Source organism: Melozone crissalis, unplaced genomic scaffold (genome assembly GCF_028551555.1).
Source record: "Melozone crissalis strain CALT ecotype California unplaced genomic scaffold, PUWL_Pcris_2 ptg000136l_1, whole genome shotgun sequence".
Classification (NCBI taxonomy): domain Eukaryota; kingdom Metazoa; phylum Chordata; class Aves; order Passeriformes; family Passerellidae; genus Melozone; species Melozone crissalis.
In genome coordinates, this window is record NW_026535909.1 from 555,433 (window position 1) to 564,774 (window position 9,342).

Here is a 9,342-nt window from a genome sequence, read left to right on the forward strand (position 1 = left end):
GAACATCTCTGCCGTGCTTGGAGGAGAGGTTTTACAGAAACGTGGGCTTGTACAAAATCCATGGATTTGATGGGTCACAGCCAGGAAGAGGAACGCACAGGAAACATCTTTTGAATAGCTGGAGTAGGAAAAATCTCCACACCGGCATGTGCTTGCCATGAAGTTTGTGTTAGGATTTCTGTGTGTCTGTAAGCACGAGAGGATCCCTTACCCAGGGCATAACGAGGCACACTCCAAGTGCAGCCACTGCTCTGTGTTTGTGGAATTCTCTGCTGGGCTGCACTAACCCCAGCTGTGGTAATTAACAATTCACTCGGAATGGAGCCTGATTTAAAGCTGAGCTCTCTCCAGCAAGTGCCAGGCGTGCGGCAGAAAGTACCTGGGCACAGAAAAGCTCTCTGGAGAAACCTGTACCCAAGCACAAGAGTGTCCTGCTAATGTTCCTGTTCCTAGAAGAACTTCTAAGGTCTGGCACAACGTGCACCCCCCATTTAACTGATCCAGGGACCATATTCCATCTGAAATATTCCCACACTGCTGCGTGAGGAGGCACTCGGGCACAGGGATCCCTCTGCCAAGGGCTATCTCCGGAGCTGTGGCTGCTATTGATCTGTTGGTTCCTTCTCTCTTAGATATTGATGTTAGCAAACTGAAACTTCCAAAAGATCTGGGCTCAGCCTTCTTCACACTGAAACAGGGCTTTAGCCTAGGAAGGCCCCTAAACTATCAATTTTGTCTGAAAGTTTTTAATTTAAATGGGGAGGAAAAAAGGAAAAAGCAGAAACCCTCCACATTTTAATATAGAAAGGCACAATTCTTTTGGCATGCAGAATTGCCACCATTTATTTTCTGCCTACAAACTATACAGGCTGCAGCATCTGCCCTTTCCTCAAATTAGTAGTTTTCAAAATTACCATCTAAATTACTTTTGATTCCAGATTAGCTGAAAGGTATAGAGAATTAAACTCTTTTCCCCCATTTGGATTAATTGATAGAGAAAAAAAACAGGGAGAGGATTGCTTAGAAAGACAATCTGCATTATCCCCTGGTTTCTGCATATTAGGAAATGACTCAAATAAGAATGTGAATAAATAGGTGTGTTCAGAGCTGATTAAATACAGAATTACTGATATGTATAACCCTTTCTACACAGTTGTGTCCCAAACCCTGACAAAACAAGACAAACAGGAATAGAGGCTGGGAAGGAGAGAAGCAGCAGTGGGACAGAAAGGAATGTTGCTATTTTGGGGTGAAGGGGCACGTGTGAAAGATGAGAGTGAGGAATAAAGGAGAGGATGGAGGAGAGAAGTCCCGAGGCAGAACTGGAAATACCTGCTGGAAGGGACCAAGAGCAGGGTCTGAGCAGGGTCTGAGCTGGATGCTCCTCCTCATGGCCCCAGTGTGGGGAACAGCTGCTGTTTCCCTCAGACACGGATCTGTACTGAGTGTAAAACCAATATTTGGGCCGGGCCATTAGTCACTGTTAAGGGGCCCTTTTATCTGCAGTAATCTCCTTCCTGACAGTGTGTCCCACAGACCAGGCTGTGCATGCAGCAGCCTTGTGAATACTGAAGTGGAAGCCAAATGTTCAGCCCTGGACAGGAATTAATGTCCTGCCCAGAGTGGGAATTGTCAAAAGCACAAGTAACCTCTGCTGCTTTGTTCAGCCAAAATGTTCCTGATTTTAATTAACTTTGGTTTTATTCTGGTGTGAGGAATTTGAGGCAGGCAGAAAAACAGAAAAGTGTTGAAGGACACAACTCTGGAACTCAGCATCACATTTTCGGTCTAGGAAAACCAAATGTGTTTGAAGAAGACTTTTCTGGCACAGGAAAATTGAGTATTGTTGGTGCTGAAAAAGAAACCAAGTGATCTCTGCAATACCTGCCAGTCCAAAACAAAGATCACTTTTAGTACAGAGCAGCAGCCCATCATCTCTTCAAGGGACAGATTTTTCCAGATTTTTATACTTAATCAGATAAGTAACCATATCTGCATTCCACTTGCCCTAAATTGCATTATTTGTGAACAAATGTGCATATGGCAGAACAGCACTACTGTCACCCCTAAATATGACCACTTTATCTGTTAATTAATGTATCTGCTTATTAATGAGCAAAACCATCAGTTAATAATATCACTCCTGAGCATCCCCCAACTCCCCAGTCCTTCCTCAGAAGGATTTGGGAACCAGGAGTCCATTCGGAGCATTTAAAAGGCCAAAAGGCTCAAATCCTGTAGCCCTTCCAAAGCTCTCTAATGCTGCGCAGTCCAGTGAATAAGGAGCGATAAAGCAACCCTGCCAGGAGGGAGGTCCCGGCTGTCACCAGGGCAGAAAGGGGAATGGGCAGGACCTGCAGGGCAGGGCTGGACCCTCACCTCGGCACCTCCCGCGGGTGCGATCACCCCGGCCCCGCACCTCGGCACCTCCCGCGGGTGCGATCACCCCGGCCCCGCACCTCGGCACCTCCCGCGGGTGCGATCACCCCGGCCCCGCACATTGGCACCTCCCGCGGGTGCCGGCAGCGGCCGGGGGGTCCCGCTGCCCCCGAGCCCCAGCGGGGAGGCGGCGGTGGGAGTGGCCGCGCTGTGCCGGGCCGGCCCCCGGCCCCTCCCCTCTGCCCCTCCCTGCTGCCCTATACCCCGCCCGCAGAACCGGGCCAACCCGTCGGGCCGGTCTGGCGGCGGCTCCCGGGGAGCCGGGCGGGCGCGGGGCCGGCGGGGCTCGGGAGGCGCTGGGCGAGCAGCGAGCGGGAAGCCGCGGGGCAGGTGAGGCCGCGGCCGGGGGCTCCTGCCCAGCTGCCGGAGCGGGGCCCGGTGCCGGTGCCGGCCGCGGTGCGGTGGCCCGGGGGCCGCGGTGCATCCGTCCCCGCCAGGGCCGTGCAGCGCCAGCTCCGCAGGTGCCGCTCGCTGCGGGCCGGGGGTCGGGGCGGGCTCTGTCCCGGCCCGCCCCGCCGCACAGGTGGGGCCGGAGCCGAGCCCGGGCGCACCCGGAACGCCTTCCCTTCTTTTCTCTTTCCTTCCCAGAACATCCTCCGCTCGGAGCGAGGACCCCGACGCGTTGTTTTGGAGGGTTTAACCCCGCGGGATTCGGCGTCCCCCGCGCTCCCACCCGCGGCCGGTGACGGTCGCACTTAGCGCAGAGTCCCTCCGGTGTGAAGTGTAGAGAAAGCGCAGGAGTTTGCTGGAAGGTGAGCTAAGGCAGCTCGGCTGTCTCCGGTCTGCCCGAGCCCCCCGGGCACTGACTCCAGCTCGTGGCCCTGGGCTGGTTGCCCTGCTCCCGGCTTTCCCCCTGTACCCGTATACAATGAGAGCAGCCTTCAGGGCTGCGGGGTGATTACTCATTAGTCAGTGTTTATACAGTCATCAGAGCACCAATAGGTTTCTGCGGTAAGGAGCAGTAATTCTGCAATAGAAAATACCGGGCGAGTTACTTGTGAGGTCAGTGACTTGCTTGGAAAACAAAACAAAACCAATCCGGTGTCTTGGTCCTGTTAGCTGGTGCTTCGTACCTGTAGCTCAAAGAGCATCCCTTGCTCGGAGCCGGGATGGAGCTGTGCTGAATGGAGCAGGGAATGGAGCATTTCCCCGGCTCGGGTGTCAGCAGGAGCGCTCTGAAACCCAAGAGGCCGAAGAGCCCGGGAGCTCGGCAGGGAGCGTGCTGGTGAGGAGCAGCAGCCGGGTGGGTGTTTGGTCTCCGGGCCGAGGGGCTTTGGCTCTGGAGAGCGGGGCCGCTGGGGTTTGGGGTGTTTGGGGTGGCGGCCTGGCCCCCGAGCAATCCCCGCCTGGGTGGCTGCTGCTGGAGCGAGTCCCTGGATTAACTCCCTGGCAGTGTCTGTGCTCCATCAGGCTGCTCAGGTTTCTGTTTGGTCGAGGGTTTTGATTTGTCTTCGTTTTCAAAGCCTGGTTTAGAAAATGAGTAGCATCTGGCCATTTTTGAAGCTTACCTTGTCAGCTTTTGCACTGGTGGCCACCTTAGAATCTGGTTGCTTTCGTACCTGTCCCGGGCCTCTGTTTGTCTATCTGTTAACTTGTAGCTATTGGAGAAATTATTTTCAGTAATTTCTAAACTATTCTCACTGAATTCTGCCATAAAGACAGCATGTGAATGTTCTGGACCTTTGCTTTAGAGTTTGGGATGGTGAATTTCAAAAGGCACTTGCACTGAAGTTATTTTAAAATGAGCTGGAATTTATTTCTCTGCTCTCTTGTTGGTATGGCTGTTGTTTGAGGGCTGAAAGCTTGAAGTGCTGGCTGCTCTCAAATGTGGAAAGGGGGCTGGTGTTGTTGTTGTTTCAGATCCGAGGGGTTTTGATGTTCTTCCTGGCCGTGGGCTTTGTCGGGCCTCTTTTAAATGAGATGCTTTGTGCAGCTGTAATTGGATGCAGGACGTTGGCCAGGAGCTCCTGAAATCCAACCCCGGCTCTGTCAGTGACTTACCCAATGGCCTTGGGCAAATCACTTAACCTCTCTGTTTCTGTGCCTGTCGCGGTGAAGGTGAAGGGCACAATCCCATTCCGGATTTTCTGAGCCCTCCTCGGCAGGTGCCCAGCGCTGTGACAGCACAGCTGCTTTTTGGCAAGCTTACACAATCCCTCTGCAACGTCTGCTGGGTTTTCCCGTGTGTTCTGATAGAAACTTGAAATGTGATTTTCATTTGACAATTTGACAATCGCTGGTGATAGGCAAGATGTACTAATGACTTCACAAACAGGGTGTGGGTGTTAATATCTTTAAAAGGTCTCTACCAACCTCAAGCCACAGGTTTATCACAGAGCCCAGACACCTTAGGGTCATAGAACTAACAGCTCTACACAAAGCCTAAGAAATTTTTGCTAGGCAAATAAATGTCACGATTTTTCTACAGAATAGTTTTTGTTATTGTGTGCACACAAGGTGGAATCAGCCAATGAACCATTTTCTACATTGTTTCATTGCAGATGGAGCCTGATTTGAAGATGAACACAGGGGATCCTCTGTGAGTGGCCAGTGCCAGCGTCTGTGATGCAGTCTGGGCTTCAGTCACACACTCCACGGGATAAAGGTCAGTTTAGGAAAATGGCTTCAGTTTCTATTGTAGGTGCTGCCAGAAGAGGTGTGTTAATGGCATCTCCAATCTTGGTAGCAGGAAGTAACCTTTATTTAGTCCAGTTAAAAATACCTGCTGGTTTTGATGGTTATTACTAGGAAAAATCTCTCTATCGAGTTCCAAAAATCTTTTACCCCAAACAATGCAGTTTAGATGTGTACAACAATAATTTTTCCCTCTATTATCTTCAATATGTGCTGTTGTGTAACATGAACCTCGAGACCAAGGTAACACCCTCTAAAAGGCAGGCTGAAACCCCTTCAGAGAGGGCAGCTTGAGCAAAGGTTACCAACCCTTTTATCTTCTGCAAAGATAGCTTGCCTTGCCTTGGACTTTAAATGACAGAACTCTGCAGATCTGTTAATGAGAAATCCTAGGGCAGATAACGGGGAAATGATGATTTGGTTTCTGCAATGGCCCATCTTCAGCACTTTTTGTGTAACCTCAGGCAGCTGTGGGTCTCTTTCTTGGAGTGATTTTCTGTTAAATTCTTGGTGTCGAGTTAATCTCTTCCCTGCCTCAAATCCTGTTGGCTCATCAGGATAAAGGAGTTATATTGGAAAGTCCTTCATTCTTATTTTCATACAAGTTTTAGTAAGTAGCTACACCGGGGAGTATGCAATAGCCTCTGCTTTCTATTTCAATTTTTTTCCCCAAGATGGGACTTGAACATTTGTCAGCAGCACAGAGCTGAACCCTCTCTCTTCCCTCCAGAGGGTTTCAGGGTGTTGGTGTCTCAGCTTGCTTGAGCAGGTCTGCAGTGTGTTCAGGGGAGGAACTGTCACCTCCCTGCAGTCACCTCCCTGCAGCCTGGTTGGCACCAGCAGCTGTTTTAAGTTAGATTTTCTGAGCTTGGTGGTGCCAGGGTTACAGTTTTACTGTGGTGTTTGCCTCCTGATGGTGCAGGTAATCAGGGTTGTTAGGGCATTGGAGGAGGGACAGGCTTGGTTCCTTGCAAAGTGTTGCAAGGTTGGCTGCATACAATAGCAATTTAAAAGTCTCTTGGAACTGGAATTAGTCCTTAATCTTTAGAGTTTGTCCAGCCTCCAGAGCAGTAGTAGGTGCCTGTGTTAAGGTCCCATTGTGAATCAAGTAGGTACACTTTGTATTTAAAAAAGGTGTGTGTAAAACGTGTGTAAGATGAGGGGCTGGGTGCACAGCAGCGCTCGATGGTGCAGCCGGGCTGCCTGCTCTGGGACCTGCCACTGGCAGAACAGGAGCCCCGGGACCTCTCAGCTTGCAGGGAGAGCTCAGTCCTTGGTGCTTCTCTTGTGTGGGGTATGACATGTTGTGCTCTCCTCAGTTGTGAGGGTGCATCCCTTCCCCACGAGCACTTTCTCTGCAGCTGTACTGGAATCACCCAGGTTTTATTTAACCTTTTGGGGTGGTTGTGATCACCCCGTGTTGGCAGGCTCCAGGGGGAGCTGCTGCCAGGGTCACAGGGCAGGGGAGGTGTGCAGGGTCAGCAGTGGGGTTTCGTGACCCTACACTCTCCAGGCTCAAAGGACATCCCAACTCCTGAGCTCACCCTTCTCTGGGCCATCCAGCAGCTGGGCTTTTCCTTTCCTAGGGGGCATGTGGCAGCCAGTGTGTTTGAGAACAGATGACTAAGGGAAATCATTCCCTTCAAGATATAACTTTTGTGTGTTCAATTACTGTAAAGCAGTCATTCAAGGAAGTAACTGGAGCTGTTGTGTGTGAAATAGATCGATAAATTAATTAGCTTTAAGCATGTAATTTGCATGGCAATCTACCTGAAGCTTAGTACTGTTTGGAGTGAAGGTTATTTCCTTGGCCCATTTGTGCTGATTCATGCTATTCTAGCTGCTGTTGTCTTTTCCTCTCAAAATGTCATAAAGATTACCTGGAAGGTTTTAGCTGTTCAGAAGACCTGTCTATCAGCCTGTCCAAGCACTTGTTACCAGTCACATTTCTCATCTGCTGTGAGTAATCAGTGATCCATCTCATCTATTGGAAGCAAATCCAGTTTGTGATTTGCTGGTTTCCCTGCAGCAGCTCTGGTTCTAGGGAGATGAGTTGCTGAACACATTTTTAATGAAGGCCCATACTCTGCCAAAGCCTTAGGCTGGGATCCCTGAGGGGAGAGCAGAAATGCAATATCCTCTGTTTGGAGCCTTGGCTGTGCTTTGGAGGTGTTAAAAATAACTCCAGGAGCATTAACTGGTACCAGTTGGGTCATTACTGGGCTGAGGGTGGATCATGACCTGAGAGTGGGTGCTGGGCTGTCTTTGCAATTCCAAATTTCAGGTCTCAGGTGCTGTTACAGCCATCCCTTAGTCCCGTGCCCACGGATGAACGATGAGCCTGAAACCTCTCAGGGTTTGATATGGACTCGAGCCCCTTGAGTACAGGTGTCTGCTGTGGTGCAGCCATGCAGGTGCTCTGTGGGCTCTCATTTCTGCTCTGGTGCTCTCCAGGGTGGCAGCCCTGAGTGCCCCACCAGGCTCTTTTTGTCCATGTTCCCGTTTTGGCTCCGATTCTCTGTTCCTGCTGAGGTGAGCAGTGTGGGACAGCTGAGGATGGCACAGTAATTACTGCTGTCTCTGAGGGGAAATGTAATTGGAGTGATCATACACTGCCAGCAGGTCCCTGTGGGAACCTCCCCAGAGGCTGGTGTCACACATGGCTTTCTGCTGCGGTCTGGGAGTTTGTATTCAGCCCTCCCATAAGCAGGTTTTGTTTTGCAATGCTGGATGCTCCAGCAACACCTGGTAAGGAAATAAATCTTATCTCTCTGAGGCTCAGGCTTTGTGTTTAAGTGCTTTTTTAAATGCCAAGTTAAATCAGTGAAACATCTTGCTGTAGCTCTTTTGTCCTATTTAAACTCCGGAGACCTGAAGCAGTTCAGAAGGGTCTCTGAGTTACTTTTTGTACAATTTGAGTTGGCTTTATGATTCTTGCATAAAATACTGATCTTGTTGTGTTCAGGAAGAGCAGTGCGTGGCCAGGTTTGAGCAGCTGTTGAGCTTGGCACTGCCCCAGTGTATGAGGTAGTGCAGAATGTGGTGCCAAGGACAGGAACATGCAGGGTGTGGGCTGTGCACAGGCTGTGGTGGCCAGCAGGTGTGTAATGGCGAGCCTTGTAGGTCTTTATATCCATAATAAACACAAAATAACAGCTCTGGTGGCATTTTAATGCTTCTACTATCCATGTCCCTTGTTCTAGATGGATTCCTGAACTTTCAGGGCACTTTGAGTGGTGACCCAATTTGCAAGAAGTCACCCCAGGTTCTTGCAGCAGTGTCATGTGCAGTGACTCTCCAGAGAAGAATTTAGAATAAGATTGCTTTGCCTTGTTGTTTACTGCCTTGAAACAAATGCAGTAAGTGGAGTTTTTACAAGGTTTAATTTATTCCCAATTATCTGGTGCTTGCCCTGAGGCAGAAGTAGACACAAAACCTGAGTTACTGAAGCCCTTTTGCCCTTTTAGTAAATAAAGTGGATCAGGTCTACTTAAACCTGTGCTTAATACTGTTTTGATCCCCTTTATCTCCCCATGTATCCATCCTGCTGTTGGATCAGCAGGATTTTCCAGGCTGGAAGGCAGAACCGGGAGCTGGGCACTGTTCCCCACCCACCCAGGCAGTGTGAGCTGATGTTTCTCTAGACTGAAGTGGTTAATGTAAGGTTTTCTGGTCTGAAACAGTGTGATAGCCCCGGTTGTCAGGTCAGGAACTAGAAAATGAGGGCTCTGCAGCCAAGAACCAGCTTTTTAAAGTGTTCTCTGAGTATTTGATCGCACAGTATTTAACAGCCGTGTTGTTCCACCTCAGGCCCTCCATGAACTGTTTCCACAGTCCTCAGAGTAGTGACCAGAAGCAGTAGTGGCCCCTCTCTTCTTGCCATGTGTGTTCCCCTGGAGTTTCTGCTGGGTGCTTCCTGCCCCCAGGCTCTGCTGGGTGTGTGCTCCCCTCTCTTACCTGCTCCCTCGGGCTTAGCTGGCATCCCTGCTGCTCCATGCCGTGGTTCCTCCCGTCTCCCCTTTCCCATCGTGATCCCTCCCCGCCTTCCTCTGAACTTGTGACACAGCGTGTCCCAGCCAGCCCTTTTCTTCCTGACCAGGTGTCAAGAAACTGAACTCTACAGCAGTTTGTCGGCCTGCCAGGGGAGGACTCCTTTGCCCCGGGTCCCAGAGCAGCGCTCATCTCTCTCCCAACTGCGGGAGCTTTTCCTCAGGCTCCCGGCCAGCCCCGGGCACAATTCCATTGCCTCCTGCAGCATGCTAATGCTGT